The sequence below is a fragment of the Ambystoma mexicanum genome (genome assembly GCF_040938575.1).
Source record: "Ambystoma mexicanum isolate Mex_15411 chromosome 12 unlocalized genomic scaffold, UKY_AmexF1_1 Mex_chr12_unloc.2, whole genome shotgun sequence".
In the NCBI taxonomy this organism is placed as follows: Eukaryota; Metazoa; Chordata; class Amphibia; order Caudata; family Ambystomatidae; genus Ambystoma; species Ambystoma mexicanum.
The window spans coordinates 1,253,670-1,278,848 of record NW_027182323.1 but is presented as its reverse complement, the minus strand read 5'-3'; the positions used below and the strand labels follow the sequence as shown (position 1 = coordinate 1,278,848).

Here is a 25,179-nt window from a genome sequence, read left to right as displayed (position 1 = left end):
TGTAATCCCTGAAAATCGATATTCTGCGGACAGAGATAAAACAGAAGAAAGATTGTGGGAAGTTCGCTCTATACCAGGTGATGAGAATGTGGTGGCAAACGAAAGCCTGACACATTCCTTCTGATTTCTGTGGCGAGGCGAAAGAGGAAACATCCCAAAGTAGAACAGAGATAGAGAATGAAAACAGTTCCCACATACAAAAAACTCCGTGCCGACTCTAACATTAGTGGAACGTTATCGTAAAGGGATGTAGCACAGCCACCAGCAGTCCCTATAGCAGAAACAATCTCGGTCCTGCATCGATTATCACTTTCGATTTCACTGCCGAACCTTTTCTACAAACTAGATTTCATTTGCAGAATTACTGGGCCGAGGGTCGGACGGCACAGATATTACGATGGTGTGTTTTACGTGAGGGGATGTAGCTCAGTGGTAGAGCGCATGCTTTGCAAGTATGAGGCCCCGGGTTCAATCCCCGGCATCTCCAGGTGCATATATTTTTTGGGGTACGCATGAACGCCAACATTTAAAGGATATACTGTTACATCCTCTTTGGGTTTCTGGTAAAGAGGACTATAATTTTATGTCGCATCTCACTACATTGAACATATTCCGTCGCTCACGTTTCAAGACTATCCTTCTTGTGACTAGTTCACATTACCAGACTGGGGCCCTGTCTAGACAACAAACAGCCGGAGCTGCCTCAGCAATACCGCGAATGGGGTTCACAGTAAACAAAACCCCTGGAGAGATGGTGACTGACAAATATAGATAGCATAGAACAAAGTGATCATGGGAAGCAGCAGCAGCAGGCAGGATTGGGCAGGCAAACATTCCACGTGACTTCTCTGAAGTGCCTCGAAGGAGTTCTTTAAAAGGGAAAAATAGAATTCATTAAATGTTTTCTTTAAAAATAGCTGTAAATTATCATAACCTATTCGTTGATGTGTTTTTTTTAAACTTTGTTTCAACGCTCTTAACATGTACATAGTCAAAGTAAAACTGTGCACTTGATTCGCCGCCGTCTGCAAGCAGTAGTACATTCATTTCAGCATACGGCAATACATAACGCCTCACTGTGGCAGTGCACAAGGATCTTATAGCATAGCACAGGCATGTTTTATTGCATGTATGTATTGTGTTTTGTATGGCACAAACCTTGCTGGGGCATAACAGAAAATTTTACATTCGGGGTGACGAAATGACTATTGCTCTGTAGGAGCACAGGGGTGAGTAGTGTCCAAAACACCTACTCAGCCCCAGACTGCTACTAAACCAGCAATGAGCGCAGTCATAAAGGGGAAGCCGACACACCCGACAGGTATACCCCCTATGCCTCTTTTGGTAACTGTGGCAAAGGGCAGTCTAAATTCTTTCTGAGGCGTTTGAGCTGTTACATTTGCACACAAACACCAATAGTATGGTGGTACCAACATGAATAAATGCCCAACCAAGGTTCTACAAAAACAGGAACTTTAGGAAATACGTACAGTGCATACAACAAATTAAAAACAATAAAGACCCACCTCTCTAAAGGAAACGGAGAGAATACACACTATGGGAATAAAGGGGCATTCAGTGTGAAGACAGGGGTGCTGGCCAATGATTTTAGCAGCACATTTCAATGTTCAAGGATATGTCTTTTAAATGGCTAAGAAAGGTGGCTTAAAAGTTACTGAGGTGCCGAGGCAGACAAGGGGGACAAAGATTCTTCAAATGCGCATGTCTATTGTGATTGGGGCTCAGCAGCATCGAGTCAGGCTTATTGGAGCTCTTTCTGGATCGAGTCAGTGTCAAGCCGTTTCAATTGGTGGTCCCACGAGATCATGGGCGCTGAGACAGGTTGAGTCCGCTCGAAGTGCTCAAATGGTACAGTGCAGACTTTTCAAAAATGATTGGCTAGATTGCGCAAGCTGGTCACCCCAAATGTGCCCTTGGGTGGGTTAGAGAGTAGAGCTTGCCTCTGCCCTGAAGCCTTCTGTCTTCAGCTCTATGGCAGAGAACTTTGGTATAAACTAACCATTCCCAACACATTTCCAATGAATCCTTCCTCTCCTTCTTCTGAGAATCCAAAGATGAATCAACTGAGGACCACATTTCCTGCCTTTATAAAGGCAACATTCTACAGCAGATTGGCCCAAAACAAGAATGTAGTCAGTGTCCAATCCAGGCTGCTATGACATGTGTACCTTGTCTTCCAATGTCATATATAGAGTGTCTGTGTCTGCAGAGAGTGGGGAGAGGGAAGGATGCGTAGGGAGGCCTGACAGAATCCAAAACAGTAAAACCCCTCTCTTGACCTAAGCCTGATCTCGTGGTACTCTAACTGCACCCACTATCCATGTCTGCATGCTTCAAAATGACTCTGGTGATCGACACCCTAATGTGACAGTGGCTTTGTCATATCAGGGCTGCCGGTGAAACACTCTTTCGCAGGGGACCTCCCGGTAGAGAGTTCCAGTACGCTGATGGGAGGTGTTAACATCTTCAGAGGCATAATAAGAAGAGCTTCCTGGGACAAGGTCCCACATGGATTGCCGGGTGGAGGTCAGAGAGCCGCTACTGGGTGAAGAGTGACCCCCAGAGACAATAATAACCCATCTGGGGGGGAACGATGTGGCACAGCTGGGAAGAAGGCAGCTGCTTAAGGAAATGTGCGCCACGTTCTGGGCATTGAGCGAGGAAGGGGGCGCTTGTGGACTCATATGGCCAGAATCGTGCCCAGATAAATATGGAGGGGTGCAAATTCACACATGGCTGTGGAGAAGTGCCAGAAAAAATGGAATATGGACATGACAAAGTTTTGCAGGGGAGCATGTTTCTCAATGTTTAGGGATGGCCTAATAAATTGGGGTGTACCAGGATACTACGATAAAGATGGGGTTGACCTATCTCAGGTGGGCTCAGACATATTATTGAATTTTAACGACGGATTGAGAGAGCATGGTTTTATTAAAAGAAAAAAAGAAGAAGCAAAGAGGAGGAGGATGGGGGCAGCGAAGGGGCGACAACCCCTTCTGGCCGTTGCGGCCAGTCAAAAGTAGTACAATGTTGAAAGGAGAGCTGATGGCATTAGAATGAGCTGGGTGCTGGAGGACAGAAGTGTTGAAGCACGTACGCTACTGATCGTCTGTGTGGACTTGCATGTTGAATATTAATATTTTGTAAATAATTATGCCTGGGCTTAATTTGTTATGGGCTTCAGGCGAGGATAAATGCCAGGCCAACAGCAGGTTAAAGCTCGGGATGAGGGCATAGCAGCACCCGACGTCATATGTTAGAGAGATGGCACACCCACCCTGAAAGGGGGGCATGAGGGCACCAGGCAATAACATGGTGGAGGGCCAAGGCCCCTCCAACTCCAATTCACAGGGCGGCAAACACAAGGGTCACAAAGCAAAGGTAACCCAGGTGGAGAAAGGCAGCAGGACAGGAAGGGGTGGCTGTCCCGAGGGAGAGGGACTCACGATTGGAAGGGCAAGGTCTTCTTCACACCTTCCAGGTGACTTCAGAGACCCGGGGGCCATTTTGTTTATGTCTTGTCAGCGATGGATGTCACACCAACGATCGAGCAGAGAAACATCCTCTTTACAGAGGAAATGACCATGAGCAATTAGCCCCGTGTTTAGCCTAACACGGCAGGTGGACACATAGGGCTGGAAAAAGAGCAGCCCCCGTTTGCAGTTTCCAGCCCCGGCTGGTGAAAAGAATTAGATAATGTCACTCCCCACAGCCCAAAACCAGAGATACACAATTCGTCCTGAGCGGGAGGTTCAGGAAGGTTGCAGGAGTGAGACCTGGATTTTGGAAACAGTTAAATATTTTCAGCTGCCAGTCCCCAGCCCTGGCCTGCAGGCCCACACCATGTGATCACGGTCCGGCAGGTCTCGCTGGTCTGGGCCTCCTGCATCAGCATGGTGCCCTGGGTCCGCCCAGGCCACCCTCCACCCAGGATGCTCCCGGCATCCACAGTGCCCCCGGCACCTCAAGCCCATGTCCCCATGGGCCATCATGGTCCCGGCCTGCAACAATAGTAAGTTCGGGTGATCCTGGCAAACTACCAAGGTGCTGGCTCCCCCAGCACGTGAGAGGCCGGCAGTGTGTCCACCTGCGGCCCCCCAACAGTTAAGTACATTCCAAATATGTAAATGTCACACATACATAGACTGAAAACTTGGCAGCTGGGCAAGGGGGTGGGGGTGTCCCAAGAATACTGAATCTCTACTGGAACAAGATGTGGGGCTTTAAGGAGGCTCAGCAGGCATGGTTCAAAGGGAGGCTGGCTCTTTACTGAAACATATGGGGTACGTGCCTGGGATCTTCACTCCGTTTTGAACCAAGCAATGGGTTCTAGTGAGATTGCGTTTGTGCTAGACCAATGGGTGGGCACTGGGGCAGCCTGGTGTACTCGGCAGAAGAGCCAACAACCCAGTCCACCCCAGCAAGAGTCTTTTCAACTATTCCTTACATTATTCCTATTTCATTGTAGTAAGGCCAACACATCATACTGTTGTGTATAATCCACACTCATACAATCATATCAATCTTTCACAAGCTGTAAAATTCGAAATGTTCAGAGACTGTGCTAGATACTAAATTGCCTAATCTCACTTGGAGATATGGTAATTGAGGAGAAAACCCAAGAGTCTTTTCTGAACAGAGCCCAATGCAACAGCCATTTCAAGTCATTTTCCAGAATGGCATCATGACGGCAATGGGGAATAAACATAATGTTCCAGGCCTGTATTCTATGACTGGTCCAAAGGCAAGAAAGAGTCATGAAATCCCATGCAGGTGAGATGGTAAGGTGCATATGTTAAGGGGTTTCAACCTCTGCTCAGTGCTCCCTGAGGTACTCATTCTCCGTGACAAGCTCTTTACAAAGACATAAGTATAATACAAAGTCCCAATGATTAAGAATTACTGATATCGGGAAAGGGTGTATTAGGCTATCATAAATCTCGTAGTACTGCAGATTTCAGGGCACCTGTGCTTAGCTAAAAATTAGGGGTACCGTGGCACTAAGTGTATGGTTCCATGGTGTAATGGTTAGCACTCTGGACTTTGAATCCAGCGATCCGAGTTCAAATCTCGGTGGAACCTCACATTTTTCACTGAAATGAGACGCTTTTCGGAATCTCAATTTTATTTCCCTTTATTTCATTCATTCCCGCTCCTAGTATTTACAATTCGAATACATCATGAACGAAAGTCGGTCTTAGTTTCGTCTGACTTTATTTTGTTCCGTGTTCTTTACATACTATCACTATAAAAAATGTAATCTGTATTAATTTTGCTACTAAATAGTTTTTAAAATAGTGTTCGTTCATATCACGTTGTGCATATGGACTTCACTATGGAAGATGAAAAGTGAGGATTAAAGAGGCTTTCGCTAAAAGTGTTTCCGCCCGGTTTCGAACCGGGGACCTTTCGCGTGTGAGGCGAACGTGATAACCACTACACTACGGAAACGGAACTGTACGTGTGCTTTTCTTTCCCATTATTATGATAGCGCATGGAAGGGGGTGCTGAAGCACGGCATATCAACACAGTAACATTTAAGCCAGCTGGCTCCTTCCATGCCAGTGAAGTCAGACAGATCATTGTACACTGGATTAAACTTGCGACCAAGATCCCGTTAATATATATGTCTTACTCCATGGACACTCCCCATCTTTTGAAGTTTTAAAGGAATGTATTGTTTCATTTTGAGTGCCCCAAATCAATCCAAAATCCTTTGTAAACGTGGATCTGTCTCCAGTGCTGCATCAACCACCTGTGCCCGCACCTGGCACAGGTGAGTGTCCCTGTATTAGATCACTACCACCACCTATGCACCTCATACCATGCGCCACACACCTGAACGATTTATCAGCAACAGAAGAGATATTGTTTTCCCTGGAAAATGCAATGCCCAGAGAGCCACATGAATTTGAATCACACACCCAAAGAGGACGACACATAGGGGGCCCAGTATGACACAGGGGGCGCAGGATGGCGGCTATAGCACAGCAGTGCACGTGCCAGAGGAAGACAGAGAGAAGCACGTGGATGCGGTGCTTTAAAGACATGCATCCTGTTTGAGCTTCCAGCATCACATAGACTCAATAGACAGCTGTGTGACTGTCTCCCAGGTGTCCTCTGCCATGTGTTGGTTTGGGGCTCTGCCGATGCAATTACCACAGAGCAGCCAGAAGGCACCCCAGTAACTCAGCAGCCCAGGAACGCCATTGGTTGAATGTCATCACTTGTCTCAGAGAAAATGAATATCGTTAGAGGGCTTGAGCATGCGTGTGTGAAGTGTATTTCTGGTTGTGCATATTGTGACCAACCCTACAGATGTATCAACCTGTGACCGATAATGGCATTTTAACGAGTTGGTTGCAAGAGGGTGCCTGGGCAGTATGGCTGTGTGCTGGCCACAGCAGGCCTGAGCAATCTTATGCAAGGGAATTGTCTTTATTATTGTTATTTGGTATTGTGAACACTTTTCCCGCCCAAAAGGAACCAGAGGGCAATTTCCAGAGAAATAGAGAACTGCAACATACACGTACTAAATAATCACAAATACAGTAATTTCTTAATAAATCCAAAACATCCAATTGCAATTCAAGCTGCAGGAGCACTCCTCAAAAAGTCTTTTAAAACATGGTGGACGAGAATTCAGAGTGCACGGTAACAGTGCACAGCACAGGTTCAGATGCGTTCCACACTGCACAAGCCCCCTTAGAAAAGGAAAGGATCCACTTTTTAATGTTTGTTTTTAATAGAGAATCAACGTTTTTCTTCTAGATGACCTGATTACATATAATATGAATTAATCCAAATAGACAGAAACACTGGGCTGAACAGTTGTAAAGTTTTTAAAACAATATAGAGCTTTATTTATCATGTTGCTTGCCCCCCATTGTGACGCAGTGACCAGGAGAAATTTGACCTAACATCCTTAATGCATATACAAGCAGGGCTTCAGTATGTTAGACCGCCTTAGGGGTGCCAGATTTGACTTTGCGTGGAAATACAGAAGATAATTCATACAGTCCACTCTTAATCACACCAGTCCCTGAACTACTGTCCTAAAACCATCTTTAGGCAAAGAGGTGACATACATTTCAGTAGCTGTAGATTTTGTTCATCAGATTAGATAGTGAATACAACATGCTTTGCAAGGGACAGTCTGGGAACACAAAGAAGCCCAGGACTTAACTGTAGAATATATTGGCGCAGAAACAATATGTAAAGTGAACTCTCCCAGGCAGAGCTAAGGGATAGAACAAGAACTGAGTCTTGGAAGGGCTGCGTTTGTCCTCTTCCAGTCTCTAATGTTCTGGGAGGGTTGTTTGAGCTGCCGGATGCTCTCCTCGGTTGACACCATTAGATAAATATGGGCATCTTGCACACACTGCTTCATGAAGAATCCCAGCTGGTCAACCATCATCACCAGTGGCTCCATACATAGAGTTTTACTAACGGCTGACTCCTAGGAAACCTAAGCTGGTGTAGGGCTAGAGGAGAGCTGTTACTCCGCACCCTGACCAGTTCAGACAGCTTTGGCCATAAAGAAGATTAACCAGTCCCTCAAGCTCTTTCACTTCCAATACGGGCAGGAGTATGTCAGTCCAAAAGACATTGGGCCTCATTATGAGTTGGCCGGTAACCCGCCTGAGCCACCGGCCGGCTACCAGCAAACTCACCTTACCATTACCGGTGCCTGAAATCCGTGTGTTACCGGGATATTACGGGTGCCAGCAACGGTGGTAAGTTCCCATTCTCGGGAGTCCCATAGGGGCCCCCCAGTTCAGCATGGTGCCCTGGGTCCACCCAGGCCACCCTCCATCCAGGATGCTCCCGGCATCCACAGTGCGCCCAGGCCCATGTCCCCATGGGCCATTGGGATCCTGTCCTGCAACAACAGAAAGTCTGGGTGATCCCGGCAATCTACCAAGATGCTGGCACCCCCAGCACTTGTGATGCTGGCCGTGTGTCCACTGTCGCCCCCCACCAATGGCGACGAGGAAGACGGACCCCTGCAGCACAATCTGTTGCCCGCAGGAGAAAGAAAAGGAAGCAGCACCCACTGCCACAAGAAAAGGAGAGAGTGGATGCCCAGTGACCCACCGGCAGACCCTCCCTGGCCGCAGCCGTGTGTGAAGAGGGTGCTTGTGCAGCCGGAGTGCGGGTCAGCCTGCAGCACTGCGGCATCGGCCATCAAGTGTTTTGCCTGCTCCCGCCGAGGGAGAAAGTGCCCAGCTCCGCGATAGCAGCTCCAAACCAGAACACGCATGAAGCAGCATCCGCTGCAAAAGTAAAATGCAGAAGAGGCGGCATCCGCCGCCGGTCAGAAGAAATGTGCCCCAAGAAGAGAGTAGATGCTAAGGGACCTCTGCCGCCTTACAGAGGGAGAGCGCGATGCTGCAGCGTGGGTGGCGCTACCGTAATCAATAAATAAATCTCCTGCCGGAAAGTGGGAGGAAGTAAGGTGCACACCAGTCTTCAAGAGGTCAGATGTTTCTGTACGGTTTTCGCACTATTCTTTTGCAAAGGACCAGGTGTCTCCTGGAACAGCTACAGCGAAGCAGGGCCTCAAGAATCGGTTGGATGATTATACTTGTGATGAGACAAAAGATCTGAAAAGCAAGGGTTCAGTGGGTACTATGTAACAGTTTTTAATCTAGAGATCATGCTAGACTCAACAGGGACACATTCCATGGAGCATCGATAAGTGGAGGAGTACCTAAGAAGAGCAATAGAGGCACATAAATCCGCGGATTAATAGCTCATAACTCCACCACTAGTGCAGAGCTACCAAAGCCCAATGATAGAAGAAAGTGAAATTAGAGTGTGTATGTGGTTGTGCAAAGTGCAGACACTAGCCACAGTCTACGCATTTGTACATGCGTACATACATGCATGTGTCTGCTTCCACAGCAAGTGTACTGCAATGAGATCTAGTCGCTCAGAGGCTGTGATGGGCCACTATCCTTGATGTGGTTTGCCCTTATATGCCAGTATCCATACATAAGAACATAGTCCTGCTGACGTTGTCAGTAAAAATGCCATGCCACAATAAGAAAACATGTCACGACTGGCTGCACCCATATATGCCAGTATAGCGATATAGGAACGCTCATCATACTGGCTTTAATTTACCCTTGATGCCAGTAAAAATGCAATGCCATGTCAGAAAATAGCTTCAGGCAGGATGCAACCAAATTAGCTAGTCTAGCCAAGTAATAACACTTACCATTCAGTATAAATCCCTTTTGTTTTCCAGTTCAGTCCACTTTATTTCCTCATGCATTCTTCAATTATGTCCCCACTCTTTTGCCTTCTCATTCTGAATCCTGTCTCCCTGTACTGAAATCTTTTTTTTCTCTGTATCCCTCTGTGCATCTCTATCACATCACAACTCAGATAACTTGGTTGGGGAGGGGGGCGCTGTAGCTCTCATAGAAGATGGCCGCCTGATTGTGAACTCCGCTTCGTGGGGCGCCTTCCTGTTTGAATCCTCCTTTGGTGCCCTATTAAAACCTGGGCCAGCCACCCTATTAAATTGCTGCAGGACCCGGGCGTGTGCTGCTCGAACCCCGCGTCCTGAATCAACCCTATCGCAGAGATCCAGTGCTTTGAAATTGGGCCGGGAGCTGGCGCCGTTCTGCCCCGCTCCTCTGCTCCAGAGTCATTTGGCTTGACTCTGAGGATCCGGGGCCTACTGGGGGGAGGGGCACTGTGCGGTGCGGCGTCACCTTCTCCCCACTCCTCGAGGAACCGTTGCGGCCTGTGCGCAGACACCAGCCCCCTGACTGGACCCCGGGGTGCAACCCCAAATGTAGAGCTGTTGCTCCGCCGCCTCTCCCAGGGCGGCGTGCTGCCTATCAGTGCCTCTTGTGGATCCGGAGAGGAGGCTTCCTGTTCTGGGACCGGATTGCGGGACGCTCCCGCTCCTGGCTACTGCGGTGAGTCCCTTCGGGTCCCACCAGACACTCTGCCCATCCGCACTGTAGTGCTGCCGGTGCTGGCACGCGTCGCCTCCCTCCCTGGACTCACGACCGGAACCTGGACCTTCTGTGCCGGGACCCACTGTGGCTGTCGTCACGCTCCGCTGCCCTGCTACCCTGCCAGACGCACAGGGCCCCCGCTCCTAACGCGACCTGGTGGGCCCTGTCGGGGGGGACACAGACTCCTCGGGCGCCGTCATCTATTAACCCGTGCACCACTTAGGTGTTGGCACACGCTGCCCGCTGCTGGCCCTTGGATTGGGACCTCTTCTCTTGGTGTGGATCCTACTGCTCTCCACCGTAGTGCCTGCATGGGGTATTCGCCGTGGTGATACACCTCCCGCTCATTGCGCCACATATATCAGTTGGGACACCACACAGACCATGGTTAGTGGTGCACCAGGCTGGTCCCCCCTACCGCGGCGCGCAGTGACTGGACCCTCTGCTTTACTTGGATATACTGGGATCGAAGACCCCTGCAGTGACTGTCTCCTCGCTGCCTGGCCGTGGGCGTCCTGCTAACCCCTCTGTGGTCCACCACTGCCTTGCTGGGAGCCTTGGCGGACCTCTCCTCCGACACAGGAAGTGGACTCCCCAGTTTGCTCAACCACATCAGTGCCCATAGCTGCTCCTACTTCCACCCCTGTCACGGCACACTGATCTCCGGTTCTTGGCCTTCACCCGTGATCTTCGGGGCGGTCGACACCAGGGGATCCACTCACTGACCACTCAGTGCCCTCATACCACTGCCGGCCAGGGAGATCCCCCCCGGACCTGCGAACTGGCGGGCAGTGGTGACCAGAGACTCCACATCCTATTACAGCACTACTTTCCACTTCAACCCTGTCGTCCTCTGGGCGCCCGAATGCTCTGAATAGCCTGTCCGACCATCCTCTGTGTCCTGCCCTCTGCCTCCCGACCTGCCTCGACACTCCTGCCGCCCGCCCAGGCCTTCGGGCCCACCCTCCGCCTGGTGCCATGACCAAGGGAGCTGGAAAGAAGCAATGCTCAATTAACATTTTCACAAAAACCCCGTTGGGGCCGGTGGGGGAGGTGTCCGGGTAGGAACCATCTAACCCCTCGACCTCGGACCCGGCAGACGCTCAAAAAATGATGGAATACATCCGGGAGGTGTTCACCACGCTCCACAGAGAGCTTGACGACATGAATGGCACTATATCCTCTATCAAGGCTCATATGGAGAGGACCGACGGCCGGGTTGCCGAGATCGAGACACGAGTGAGTACCACCAAGGATAACTTGAGCTCTCTAAGGGCGGAGGTCTCCACACTTTCTGGCCGTGTCGCCGAGGTTGAGAAAAAGAACGAGGATCTCGAATCACGCTGGAGACGTAACAACCTCCGCATTATCGGAGTACCCGAAGATGGCATAAAGGTACCCATGGAGGATTACTTAGAGTGCACTCTACTAAAATTGTTAGACTCCAAAACTCTCCCCATAGTTCGCGATCGAGAGAGCCCACCGTGCCCTCACTGCAAAGCCCAGACCGGGTGCACCACTACGACCCATTATAGGTAGAGTTCTAAACTTCCGTGACCGTGACGCCCTGCTCAGGCCGGCTAGAGCCAAGGGTGAACTCATTCTGGGCGCTGCCAGGATCCATCTATATCCTGATTTCTCGGTGGCAGTCCAACGTGAACGCAAAACCTTCCTGGCAGTAAAGAGGAGGCTTCGAGACCTGCAGGTCAAATACTCCATGTTATACCCCGCTAAATTGAGCATTGAACATTCCAACCAGGTCTACTTCTTCACAATCCCTGAGGAGGCCTCCAGATTTATCGATGAACATTTCCCCGGCTGACCCCCTTTTGAAACACACATTGTCAATGTTATGTTTATTGGCTGATTGTTCATGATTTGGGACTCCGACTTGGTACAGAAATGTCTACCCGGTGGATGAGCGTGAGAAGGGGCTGTCTTCCGCCTACTCGAGTTTTTCGGTCTATGACATGTATGTTCTGGTCCTTAGGGCTGGCCTCATAATCCCATGGGAGACTCTCGTAGTTATCACTGAACGCCTCTCTGGTTCAATTTCTCTCCGCAGCGCTCATCCACTGTTGCTAGTTTACTCTATTAGTTGCTGTTAAATTCAGTCACCTTCCTGGTCTAGTTGATTGATTAGGGGGCTACTTCCCCCATACGTGAGAAAATTGTTTCTATATTTTGCGATCATGCCCTTTCCACCCAGGTGGAGTCCTACCCGGGTGGCACAAGATGTCATCACTAGGCACCATGCTTATCCTTAAATTGCCTTCCGGTCCGGAGCACCGCCGCCAGGCCAGCTCACAGGCCCCCCGGCGTTGATGCCATTGGTTTGGATTTGGTTGTTTGGGCATGGGGTTGTCATTCCTCTGTTTGTTTGGGGGCGGGACGTCGGAGGGGGTGGGCGTTGTTGGGTTTTATGTTAAAAAAGGCTTGGTATCCACAGGGGAGGTAGAGTATGGGGCAATATTGTTCAGTTATTATTGCAAGGCTGATCAAATGGTGCACCGATCATGGGGAGCACCACCCCGTTAATCCGTCACTTCTAATGACCACCTCTGGACTGTCAACTGAGGATAACTTGACATTCATGAGTTGGAATGTGCGGGGGCTGGGAAACTATAAGAAGATGAAACAACTACAGCTTCAGGCCAAACGCCATTGGGTCAAAATACTGTTTTTACAAGAAACGCACGCCTACACCGAGTATTGTGAAAGATTTGCCAAAATGTGGGGCCCTCAGAGGTACTTTACTAATTATTCTACCCAAAGCCGGGGAGTTATGACTCTAATTCACAGGAGCCTTAAATTTAACCCCATATCTACACAGATCGACCCCCTGGGCAGATATGTGTTAGTCCATGGTAGTCTGCAGAATAAGGAGGTGGTCCTATTAAACATCTATGGATCCAATATCGACGACCTGGAGTTCTATTCACATCTCACGTCTCTCCTTGACAGCTTCCTGCTAACAATAATCCTCTGGGGAGGTGATTTTAATACGATATTTGACGTAGACCTTGACAGATACGGCTCCAGACCTCGCCGACTTTCCAAAGCAGCCTACACTACACTGTCATCTCTCCCCAGTCTTTCCCTGGTGGACGCATGGAGGCTTCTCTATCCCGACTCCCGCTCCTACTCCTTCTACTCTTCGGTGCATGACTCATATTCCTGAATCGATAGATGGCTAGTGTGTGACATACTTATAAGGAACATATCTCACCTATCGATCCTTCCCAGAACCCTCTCTGTTCATTCACCGGTGACTATTACCCTTTGTTGGGGCCCGGATCGTGACGGCAGCAGACACTGGATAATGAAACCTCACTCTCTCCTCGACCCCGTCTTCAGCTCAGAGCTGGAGACCGCCATTGAGGAGTTCTTCGAAATTAACACCAACACAGTGTCCTCACAGGCCACCCTCTGGGAATCTTTCAAAGCTTATATAAGAGGTATTGCCCTGTCTAAGGAGAACAGCATCCTTAAAACAATTCACAGAAATATTGCTGAAAGCAAAGCCATGCTGTCCGCACTGGAAGCTCAATGCTCGCTACACCAAACTCCGGAACTCCTGGCATCAATCGGTACGGAACTTGACACATTCCGTTTTCTTGCGGACCGCGAACTGAGGTTCCTGGACAGCCCGGGACTTGCGAGGAAATACGGCGAGTGTCAACGCCCAGGCCATCTTCTGGCCAGGCTTCTCCACCGAGAATTTGGTGCCCCTCCCATCCCTGGAGTGGAGAGACCCGATGGTACCCTAGCCACGTCCCTGCAAGATATTAACTCTGAATTCCTCTCTTTCTACGAATCCCTATATGCCAATGCAGACAATGTCCCGACAGCGGAGATCTAGTCTTCCCTAGATAAGCTTCCCCTCTCGATCCTCTCCCCTGAGACCATTGGATGTCTCGAGAATCCATTCACCACCGGGGAATTCTTGGATGCCATAGACTCACTCTCATCAGGGAAATCCCCAGGCTCAGATGGCATTCCCGTTGAATTCTATTAACACTTCAAATCACTCCTACTCCCTCGCCTAATGGCCCTCTGGGAGGAATCAGTGGAGGTAGGTCTGTTTCCCCCTTCGCTCTGTGAAGCCACAATAACCGTTTTGCTGAAGCCCGGTAAACCCCCCACTCAATGCTGCTCTTATAGTCCACTCTCGCTTATCAACGGGTACGCCAAATTACTAGCCCTACGCCTTGCCCCCTACATGCCGCATATCATTCACCCCGATCAAGCGGGATTTATTCCGGGACGCTCCACCTCTCTGAACCTGAGGCGTCTCTTCAACATTATAAGCAGGATTAACCCAAATCTGCATGCAGTAGCAGTGGCACTCGATATGCAAAAAGCCTTCGATTCTGTCTCGTGGGAGAATCTCTGGCGGGTTCTTAAAAAATGCAAATTCTGCCCCGCTTCCTTTCCTGGGTCGGGCTGCTGTACTCCAACCCAGTGGCCAGGGTTCGTACTGAGGACCGATGCTCCCCCCTTTTCCAAATAACTAGGGGCACTAGGCAGGGCTGTCCCTTCTCTCCTCTGGTCTTTGCCATAGAGATGGAACCTTTCGCGGACATAGTATCCCTGTATGCTGATGATGCCCTTCTCTTCATCCGTTCCCCCGACACCAATTTGGCTCCGATATTGGAAGATATCCTTTTTGGACAAGTTTCTGGCCTCAAAGTAAATTGCTCTAAATCTACCCTTTTGCCGCTCACTGCCTGCACACGCCCCCCTCCTGATACCCAGCGATTCACATGGGCCCAGTCAAGCTTTACCTACCTGGGCATAGTAGTGTCTCGCCGATTCGAACAGGTTTTTGAAGAGAACTACCAAAAATACCTCACTAGCCTTACGACAAAAGTCGCTGGAGTAGGCTCCCGATCTCACTTGCCGGCAGGATAGGGATACTAAAAATGGTAGTATTACCCCAGCTTCTGTACAGGTTCGCCAATATCCCCCAGTGGCCGAGCGGCTGGTTCTTCCGGGTGCTGACTCGTACCCTTAATACCTTTCTTTGGCACTCAGACATGGTCCGGCTTAAACTCAAGACCTTGACCATCCCGATGGAGGTTGGCGGCTTCGGTGCTCCTGACTTCCTTAAGTACTGGCTGGTGTCCCAACTCCAATACACTTCACACTTGTTTAAAACATTGGACCCCCCACCTCATGTCAGACTCGAAAAGCTATCGATCAGCGATCGTGATATTTGCTCCCTGGTTATCACGCCCATGCCGAGGGTATTAGACTCACTTGACCCGGCGGCCTCTACTTCTCTGGCCCTATCTAAAACATGGTAATTACTAGGCATCGCCCACCCCTTTCATGGTAACTTTCCACTTTGGAACTTCCTCCCGGAGGTCCCACATGTACCTCCCGTCATCGTTTGCCGGTGGGCAGAGCCTGGATATGAACAACTATGGGACTTCTTCGAACAGGGTAACTTCATAGAGTGGCCAGATCTTCCACTGTCCTTGAAGCGGAGACCATCCGCTTGGCTTCAGTAGTCACCCCTCCGGAAAATCCTTAAACACAAATACCCCAGTTTCCCAGTGCTGCCACCTGATGAACCTGCAGTTACGGAGCTTACCTCTCCCACCCCCATGAGGGGCAAAGTTTCCAGACTCTACACCCTGGTACAGGCTAGATCGGCCCCTACATTTACCAAGTTAAGACATACCTGGGGGGATGACCTTGGTCTCGAAATCACAGATGAACGATGGGCCCGAATGTGTGCATGTATTCATCAGGTATCCTTTAACTCCCGCTTTAAATTGATCCAATTCAAGGTGCACCACAGATACCACTACACCCCGAGCAGACTACACCACATTTCAAATGACTTGTCCCCAAGGTGCCCCAGGTGTGGCTGCGACAACGCTGGCTATATCCACATGATTTGGTCCTGCCCCCGTCTCACTCAATTTTGGAGCGCAGTATGTGCTACTATGTCAGCTATCCTCGATCACCCTATTACCCTATCCCCAATGAGTTGTCTTTTCCATGACTTTTCTGAGCTCCGCTGAGATTCCAAAAACCTGGCTGGACTTTGCATGCCACTTGCTGTACGCTCTATTTTACTCTGCTGGCTTTGGCCTACCACACCCACCCATGCACAGTGGCTCAGGGCGGTCACATGGGCATCGGACACCGAAGAATCCTGGGCTATACAACAGCCAACCCACTAAAGACCCAGAGATGTTTGGTCAAGGTTTCGTTCATACATGGCTCCCATTGATTCTGCCTCGGACTCTACATCTCCAGTCCTCTCCCCCTGCTATTCCCGCACAACCTCCGGAATTGTTCACTCACTGCCCCCACACCCACCTTGGATGTCTGCCACATGTGCACAAACTGGTTTTGAATTTGCTTTATATGTTTGTATTACCTGCATTGCTCTGATTATACTTGTCCTGTATGTAGCTCACCTGTTCCTGTGCTGCCAAGCTAAATAAATAAAAGTAAAAAAATAAATAAAAAAAAGATAACTTGGTGGATGGGACAGAGAGGAAGAGGATGTGGGCAGCGGCAGACCCTAGACGGGCCTGCCACCTCCCCTCACTCACCTAAGTGTGCCAGCACTGAGAGGCAGACACTGTTGCCACCTAGATCCTTTATTACTTTGGGCTATTAGGTGGCACCCACCTATATGCTGAAACTATTGCATTAGAGTCCAGATCGGGGAAAAAGGCATCTGAGGAGGGAACCAAAGCTTGTAAGTGTTGTTTAGTTATTTGCCCACCCATTGACTGCCATGGCCATGTGGCCATTCCCACCCAGTCCTGCCCCTCCAGACCCAAAACTCCTAATTATGGGAACTCTTTGAGTTAACTTTAATCAAGACTTACCATCTAGCTTTGCACTCGAAATGTCTGCCAGTGTTTTTTCAAAGCAGTCTTCTGAGGGCTAATGTCTTAATTGCAGGAGTAAAGTGCCACCGGTGTAATAAAAATGTCGTAACCAAGTCTACATTCACAAGCACCATGCGTGTCCTTCACTGAAGTCTTGATAAAAACATGCATTGACAAAGCCTACTGTGATGGCTTGTGTTTTAAGATTTAAGTATTAGACGTTTGCCGGCACTATTATTAGATACCCAGGTACACACACCATTTTGCTGCTGGTACCATCAGTGGCCAGTTAATACCACTAGGGTGGTGCCTGGCAAGTGCCTTTCCCAGGCCTAGATAAAAGTCCAAACTGTTGGCATTGCCAGTGCTTGTTTAAAAGCAGCAGCACATGGTGCCAAGCAGTCACGTGGTGGTGCTTTGCTATTGGATCGGCCCTCTGTGGCACAACACCAGTGACACATATTCCTGCTAGTGAAGCCAGCTGTAATCCCTGAAAATCGATATTCTGCGGACAGAGATAAAACAGAAGAAAGATTGTGGGAAGTTCGCTCTATACCAGGTGATGAGAATGTGGTGGCAAACGAAAGCCTGACACATTCCTTCTGATTTCTGTGGCGAGGCGAAAGAGGAAACATCCCAAAGTAGAACAGAGATAGAGAATGAAAACAGTTCCCACATACAAAAAACTCCGTGCCGACTCTAACATTAGTGGAACGTTATCGTAAAGGGATGTAGCACAGCCACCAGCAGTCCCTATAGCAGAAACAATCTCGGTCCTGCATCGATTATCACTTTCGATTTCACTGCCGAACCTTTTCTACAAACTAGATTTCATTTGCAGAATTACTGGGCCGAGGGTCGGACGGCACAGATATTACGATGGTGTGTTTTAGGTGAGGGGATGTAGCTCAGTGGTAGAGCGCATGCTTTGCATGTATGAGGCCCCGGGGATCGGCATCTCCAGGTGCATATATTTTTTGGGGTACGCATGAACGCCAACATTTAAAGGATATACTGTTACATCCTCTTTGGGTTTCTGGTAAAGAGGACTATAATTTTATGTCGCATCTCACTACATTGAACATATTCCGTCGCTCACGTTTCAAGACTATCCTTCTTGTGACTAGTTCACATTACCAGACTGGGGCCCTGTCTAGACAACAAACAGCCGGAGCTGCCTCAGCAATACCGCGAATGGGGTTCACAGTAAACAAAACCCCTGGAGAGATGGTGACTGACAAATATAGATAGCATAGAACAAAGTGATCATGGGAAGCAGCAGCAGCAGGCAGGATTGGGCAGGCAAACATTCCACGTGACTTCTCTGAAGTGCCTCGAAGGAGTTCTTTAAAAGGGAAAAATAGAATTCATTAAATGTTTTCTTTAAAAATAGCTGTAAATTATCATAACCTATTCGTTGATGTGTTTTTTTTAAACTTTGTTTCAACGCTCTTAACATGTACATAGTCAAAGTAAAACTGTGCACTTGATTCGCCGCCGTCTGCAAGCAGTAGTACATTCATTTCAGCATACGGCAATACATAACGCCTCACTGTGGCAGTGCACAAGGATCTTATAGCATAGCACAGGCATGTTTTATTGCATGTATGTATTGTGTTTTGTATGGCACAAACCTTGCTGGGGCATAACAGAAAATTTTACATTCGGGGTGACGAAATGACTATTGCTCTGTAGGAGCACAGGGGTGAGTAGTGTCCAAAACACCTACTCAGCCCCAGACTGCTACTAAACCAGCAATGAGCGCAGTCATAAAGGGGAAGCCGATACACCCGACAGGTATACCCCCTATGCCTCTTTTGGTAACTGTGGCAAAGGGCAGTCTAAATTCTTTCTGAGGCGTTTGAGCTGTTACATTTGCACACAAACACCAATAGTATGGTGGTACCAACATGAATAAATGCCCAACCAAGGTTCTACAAAAACAGGAACTTTAGGAAATACGTACAGTGCATACAACAAATTAAAAACAATAAAGACCCACCTCTCTAAAGGAAACGGAGAGAATACACACTATGGGAATAAAGGGGCATTCAGTGTGAAGACAGGGGTGCTGGCCAATGATTTTAGCAGCACATTTCAATGTTCAAGGATATGTCTTTTAAATGGCTAAGAAAGGTGGCTTAAAAGTTACTGAGGTGCCGAGGCAGACAAGGGGGACAAAGATTCTTCAAATGCGCATGTCTATTGTGATTGGGGCTCAGCAGCATCGAGTCAGGCTTATTGGAGCTCTTTCTGGATCGAGTCAGTGTCAAGCCGTTTCAATTGGTGGTCCCACGAGATCATGGGCGCTGAGACAGGTTGAGTCCGCTCGAAGTGCTCAAATGGTACAGTGCAGACTTTTCAAAAATGATTGGCTAGATTGCGCAAGCTGGTCACCCCAAATGTGCCCTTGGGTGGGTTAGAGAGTAGAGCTTGCCTCTGCCCTGAAGCCTTCTGTCTTCAGCTCTATGGCAGAGAACTTTGGTATAAACTAACCATTCCCAACACATTTCCAATGAATCCTTCCTCTCCTTCTTCTGAGAATCCAAAGATGAATCAACTGAGGACCACATTTCCTGCCTTTATAAAGGCAACATTCTACAGCAGATTGGCCCAAAACAAGAATGTAGTCAGTGTCCAATCCAGGCTGCTATGACATGTGTACCTTGTCTTCCAATGTCATATATAGAGTGCCTGTGTCTGCAGAGAGTGGGGAGAGGGAAGGATGCGTAGGGAGGCCTGACAGAATCCAAAACAGTAAAACCCCTCTCTTGACCTAAGCCTGATCTCGTGGTACTCTAACTGCACCCACTATCCATGTCTGCATGCTTCAAAATGACTCTGGTGATCGACACCCTAATGTGACAGTGGCTTTGTCATATCAGGGCTGCCGGTGAAACACTCTTTCGCAGGGGACCTCCCGGTAGAGAGTTCCAGTACGCTGATGGGAGGTGTTAACATCTTCAGAGGCATAATAAGAAGAGCTTCCTGGGACAAGGTCCCACATGGATTGCCGGGTGGAGGTCAGAGAGCCGCTACTGGGTGAAGAGTGACCCCCAGAGACAATAATAACCCATCTGGGGGGGAACGATGTGGCACAGCTGGGAAGAAGGCAGCTGCTTAAGGAAATGTGCGCCACGTTCTGGGCATTGAGCGAGGAAGGGGGCGCTTGTGGACTCATATGGCCAGAATCGTGCCCAGATAAATATGGAGGGGTGCAAATTCACACATGGCTGTGGAGAAGTGCCAGAAAAAATGGAATATGGACATGACAAAGTTTTGCAGGGGAGCATGTTTCTCAATGTTTAGGGATGGCCTAATAAATTGGGGTGTACCAGGATACTACGATAAAGATGGGGTTGACCTATCTCAGGTGGGCTCAGACATATTATTGAATTTTAACGACGGATTGAGAGAGCATGGTTTTATTAAAAGAAAAAAAGAAGAAGCAAAGAGGAGGAGGATGGGGGCAGCGAAGGGGCGACAACCCCTTCTGGCCGTTGCGGCCAGTCAAAAGTAGTACAATGTTGAAAAGAGAGCTGATGGCATTAGAATGAGCTGGGTGCTGGAGGACAGAAGTGTTGAAGCACGTACGCTACTGATCGTCTGTGTGGACTTGCATGTTGAATATTAATATTTTGTAAATAATTATGCCTGGGCTTAATTTGTTATGGGCTTCAGGCGAGGATAAATGCCAGGCCAACAGCAGGTTAAAGCTCGGGATGAGGGCATAGCAGCACCCGACGTCATATGTTAGAGAGATGGCACACCCACCCTGAAAGGGGGGCATGAGGGCACCAGGCAATAACATGGTGGAGGGCCAAGGCCCCTCCAACTCCAATTCACAGGGCGGCAAACACAAGGGTCACAAAGCAAAGGTAACCCAGGTGGAGAAAGGCAGCAGGACAGGAAGGGGTGGCTGTCCCGAGGGAGAGGGACTCACGATTGGAAGGGCAAGGTCTTCTTCACACCTTCCAGGTGACTTCAGAGACCCGGGGGCCATTTTGTTTATGTCTTGTCAGCGATGGATGTCACACCAACGATCGAGCAGAGAAACATCCTCTTTACAGAGGAAATGACCATGAGCAATTAGCCCCGTGTTTAGCCTAACACGGCAGGTGGACACATAGGGCTGGAAAAAGAGCAGCCCCCGTTTGCAGTTTCCAGCCCCGGCTGGTGAAAAGAATTAGATAATGTCACTCCCCACAGCCCAAAACCAGAGATACACAATTCGTCCTGAGCGGGAGGTTCAGGAAGGTTGCAGGAGTGAGACCTGGATTTTGGAAACAGTTAAATATTTTCAGCTGCCAGTCCCCAGCCCTGGCCTGCAGGCCCACACCATGTGATCACGGTCCGGCAGGTCTCGCTGGTCTGGGCCTCCTGCATCAGCATGGTGCCCTGGGTCCGCCCAGGCCACCCTCCACCCAGGATGCTCCCGGCATCCACAGTGCCCCCGGCACCTCAAGCCCATGTCCCCATGGGCCATCATGGTCCCGGCCTGCAACAATAGTAAGTTCGGGTGATCCTGGCAAACTACCAAGGTGCTGGCTCCCCCAGCACGTGAGAGGCCGGCAGTGTGTCCACCTGCGGCCCCCCAACAGTTAAGTACATTCCAAATATGTAAATGTCACACATACATAGACTGAAAACTTGGCAGCTGGGCAAGGGGGTGGGGGTGTCCCAAGAATACTGAATCTCTACTGGAACAAGATGTGGGGCTTTAAGGAGGCTCAGCAGGCATGGTTCAAAGGGAGGCTGGCTCTTTACTGAAACATATGGGGTACGTGCCTGGGATCTTCACTCCGTTTTGAACCAAGCAATGGGTTCTAGTGAGATTGCCTTTGTGCTAGACCAATGGGTGGGCACTGGGGCAGCCTGGTGTACTCGGCAGAAGAGCCAACAACCCAGTCCACCCCAGCAAGAGTCTTTTCAACTATTCCTTACATTATTCCTATTTCATTGTAGTAAGGCCAACACATCATACTGTTGTGTATAATCCACACTCATACAATCATATCAATCTTTCACAAGCTGTAAAATTCGAAATGTTCAGAGACTGTGCTAGATACTAAATTGCCTAATCTCACTTGGAGATATGGTAATTGAGGAGAAAACCCAAGAGTCTTTTCTGAACAGAGCCCAATGCAACAGCCATTTCAAGTCATTTTCCAGAATGGCATCATGACGGCAATGGGGAATAAACATAATGTTCCAGGCCTGTATTCTATGACTGGTCCAAAGGCAAGAAAGAGTCATGAAATCCCATGCAGGTGAGATGGTAAGGTGCATATGTTAAGGGGTTTCAACCTCTGCTCAGTGCTCCCTGAGGTACTCATTCTCCGTGACAAGCTCTTTACAAAGACATAAGTATAATACAAAGTCCCAATGATTAAGAATTACTGATATCGGGAAAGGGTGTATTAGGCTATCATAAATCTCGTAGTACTGCAGATTTCAGGGCACCTGTGCTTAGCTAAAAATTAGGGGTACCGTGGCACTAAGTGTATGGTTCCATGGTGTAATGGTTAGCACTCTGGACTTTGAATCCAGCGATCCGAGTTCAAATCTCGGTGGAACCTCACATTTTTCACTGAAATGAGACGCTTTTCGGAATCTCAATTTTATTTCCCTTTATTTCATTCATTCCCGCTCCTAGTATTTACAATTCGAATACATCATGAACGAAAGTCGGTCTTAGTTTCGTCTGACTTTATTTTGTTCCGTGTTCTTTACATACTATCACTATAAAAAATGTAATCTGTATTAATTTTGCTACTAAATAGTTTTTAAAATAGTGTTCGTTCATATCACGTTGTGCATATGGACTTCACTATGGAAGATGAAAAGTGAGGATTAAAGAGGCTTTCGCTAAAAGTGTTTCCGCCCGGTTTCGAACCGGGGACCTTTCGCGTGTGAGGCGAACGTGATAACCACTACACTACGGAAACGGAACTGTACGTGTGCTTTTCTTTCCCATTATTATGATAGCGCATGGAAGGGGGTGCTGAAGCACGGCATATCAACACAGTAACATTTAAGCCAGCTGGCTCCTTCCATGCCAGTGAAGTCAGACAGATCATTGTACACTGGATTAAACTTGCGACCAAGATCCCGTTAATATATATGTCTTACTCCATGGACACTCCCCATCTTTTGAAGTTTTAAAGGAATGTATTGTTTCATTTTGAGTGCCCCAAATCAATCCAAAATCCTTTGTAAACGTGGATCTGTCTCCAGTGCTGCATCAACCACCTGTGCCCGCACCTGGCACAGGTGAGTGTCCCTGTATTAGATCACTACCACCACCTATGCACCTCATACCATGCGCCACACACCTGAACGATTTATCAGCAACAGAAGAGATATTGTTTTCCCTGGAAAATGCAATGCCCAGAGAGCCACATGAATTTGAATCACACACCCAAAGAGGACGACACATAGGGGGCCCAGTATGACACAGGGGGCGCAGGATGGCGGCTATAGCACAGCAGTGCACGTGCCAGAGGAAGACAGAGAGAAGCACGTGGATGCGGTGCTTTAAAGACATGCATCCTGTTTGAGCTTCCAGCATCACATAGACTCAATAGACAGCTGTGTGACTGTCTCCCAGGTGTCCTCTGCCATGTGTTGGTTTGGGGCTCTGCCGATGCAATTACCACAGAGCAGCCAGAAGGCACCCCAGTAACTCAGCAGCCCAGGAACGCCATTGGTTGAATGTCATCACTTGTCTCAGAGAAAATGAATATCGTTAGAGGGCTTGAGCATGCGTGTGTGAAGTGTATTTCTGGTTGTGCATATTGTGACCAACCCTACAGATGTATCAACCTGTGACCGATAATGGCATTTTAACGAGTTGGTTGCAAGAGGGTGCCTGGGCAGTATGGCTGTGTGCTGGCCACAGCAGGCCTGAGCAATCTTATGCAAGGGAATTGTCTTTATTATTGTTATTTAGTATTGTGAACACTTTTCCCGCCCAAAAGGAACCAGAGGGCAATTTCCAGAGAAATAGAGAACTGCAACATACACGTACTAAATAATCACAAATACAGTAATTTCTTAATAAATCCAAAACATCCAATTGCAATTCAAGCTGCAGGAGCACTCCTCAAAAAGTCTTTTAAAACATGGTGGACGAGAATTCAGAGTGCACGGTAACAGTGCACAGCACAGGTTCAGATGCGTTCCACACTGCACAAGCCCCCTTAGAAAAGGAAAGGATCCACTTTTTAATGTTTGTTTTTAATAGAGAATCAACGTTTTTCTTCTAGATGACCTGATTACATATAATATGAATTAATCCAAATAGACAGAAACACTGGGCTGAACAGTTGTAAAGTTTTTAAAACAATATAGAGCTTTATTTATCATGTTGCTTGCCCCCCATTGTGACGCAGTGACCAGGAGAAATTTGACCTAACATCCTTAATGCATATACAAGCAGGGCTTCAGTATGTTAGACCGCCTTAGGGGTGCCAGATTTGACTTTGCGTGGAAATACAGAAGATAATTCATACAGTCCACTCTTAATCACACCAGTCCCTGAACTACTGTCCTAAAACCATCTTTAGGCAAAGAGGTGACATACATTTCAGTAGCTGTAGATTTTGTTCATCAGATTAGATAGTGAATACAACATGCTTTGCAAGGGACAGTCTGGGAACACAAAGAAGCCCAGGACTTAACTGTAGAATATATTGGCGCAGAAACAATATGTAAAGTGAACTCTCCCAGGCAGAGCTAAGGGATAGAACAAGAACTGAGTCTTGGAAGGGCTGCGTTTGTCCTCTTCCAGTCTCTAATGTTCTGGGAGGGTTGTTTGAGCTGCCGGATGCTCTCCTCGGTTGACACCATTAGATAAATATGGGCATCTTGCACACACTGCTTCATGAAGAATCCCAGCTGGTCAACCATCATCACCAGTGGCTCCATACATAGAGTTTTACTAACGGCTGACTCCTAGGAAACCTAAGCTGGTGTAGGGCTAGAGGAGAGCTGTTACTCCGCACCCTGACCAGTTCAGACAGCTTTGGCCATAAAGAAGATTAACCAGTCCCTCAAGCTCTTTCACTTCCAATACGGGCAGGAGTATGTCAGTCCAAAAGACATTGGGCCTCATTATGAGTTGGCCGGTAACCCGCCTGAGCCACCGGCCGGCTACCAGCAAACTCACCTTACCATTACCGGTGCCTGAAATCCGTGTGTTACCGGGATATTACGGGTGCCAGCAACGGTGGTAAGTTCCCATTCTCGGGAGTCCCATAGGGGCCCCCCAGTTCAGCATGGTGCCCTGGGTCCACCCAGGCCACCCTCCATCCAGGATG

The 25,179-nt window shown here is 48.5% G+C and overlaps 5 non-coding genes across 5 annotated transcripts; 3 read left to right on the top strand and 2 right to left on the bottom strand.

Annotated features, from left to right (window-relative positions):
• Nucleotides 1-415: 415 nt before the first annotated feature.
• TRNAA-UGC (transfer RNA alanine (anticodon UGC)) lies at nucleotides 416-487 on the top strand. The gene has a single exon. It is a non-coding gene; the product is annotated as a tRNA-Ala (tRNA).
• A 4,544-nt stretch (nucleotides 488-5,031) lies between these two features.
• Nucleotides 5,032-5,103, top strand: TRNAQ-UUG (transfer RNA glutamine (anticodon UUG)). The gene has a single exon. It is a non-coding gene; the product is annotated as a tRNA-Gln (tRNA).
• Nucleotides 5,104-5,399: 296 nt separating this feature from the next.
• TRNAV-CAC (transfer RNA valine (anticodon CAC)) lies at nucleotides 5,400-5,472 on the bottom strand. Its single transcript has one exon. It is a non-coding gene; the product is annotated as a tRNA-Val (tRNA).
• Nucleotides 5,473-22,365: 16,893 nt separating this feature from the next.
• On the top strand, nucleotides 22,366-22,437 carry TRNAQ-UUG (transfer RNA glutamine (anticodon UUG)). The gene has a single exon. It is a non-coding gene; the product is annotated as a tRNA-Gln (tRNA).
• Nucleotides 22,438-22,733: 296 nt separating this feature from the next.
• TRNAV-CAC (transfer RNA valine (anticodon CAC)) lies at nucleotides 22,734-22,806 on the bottom strand. The gene has a single exon. It is a non-coding gene; the product is annotated as a tRNA-Val (tRNA).
• Between the last annotated feature and the right edge of the window lie 2,373 nt (nucleotides 22,807-25,179).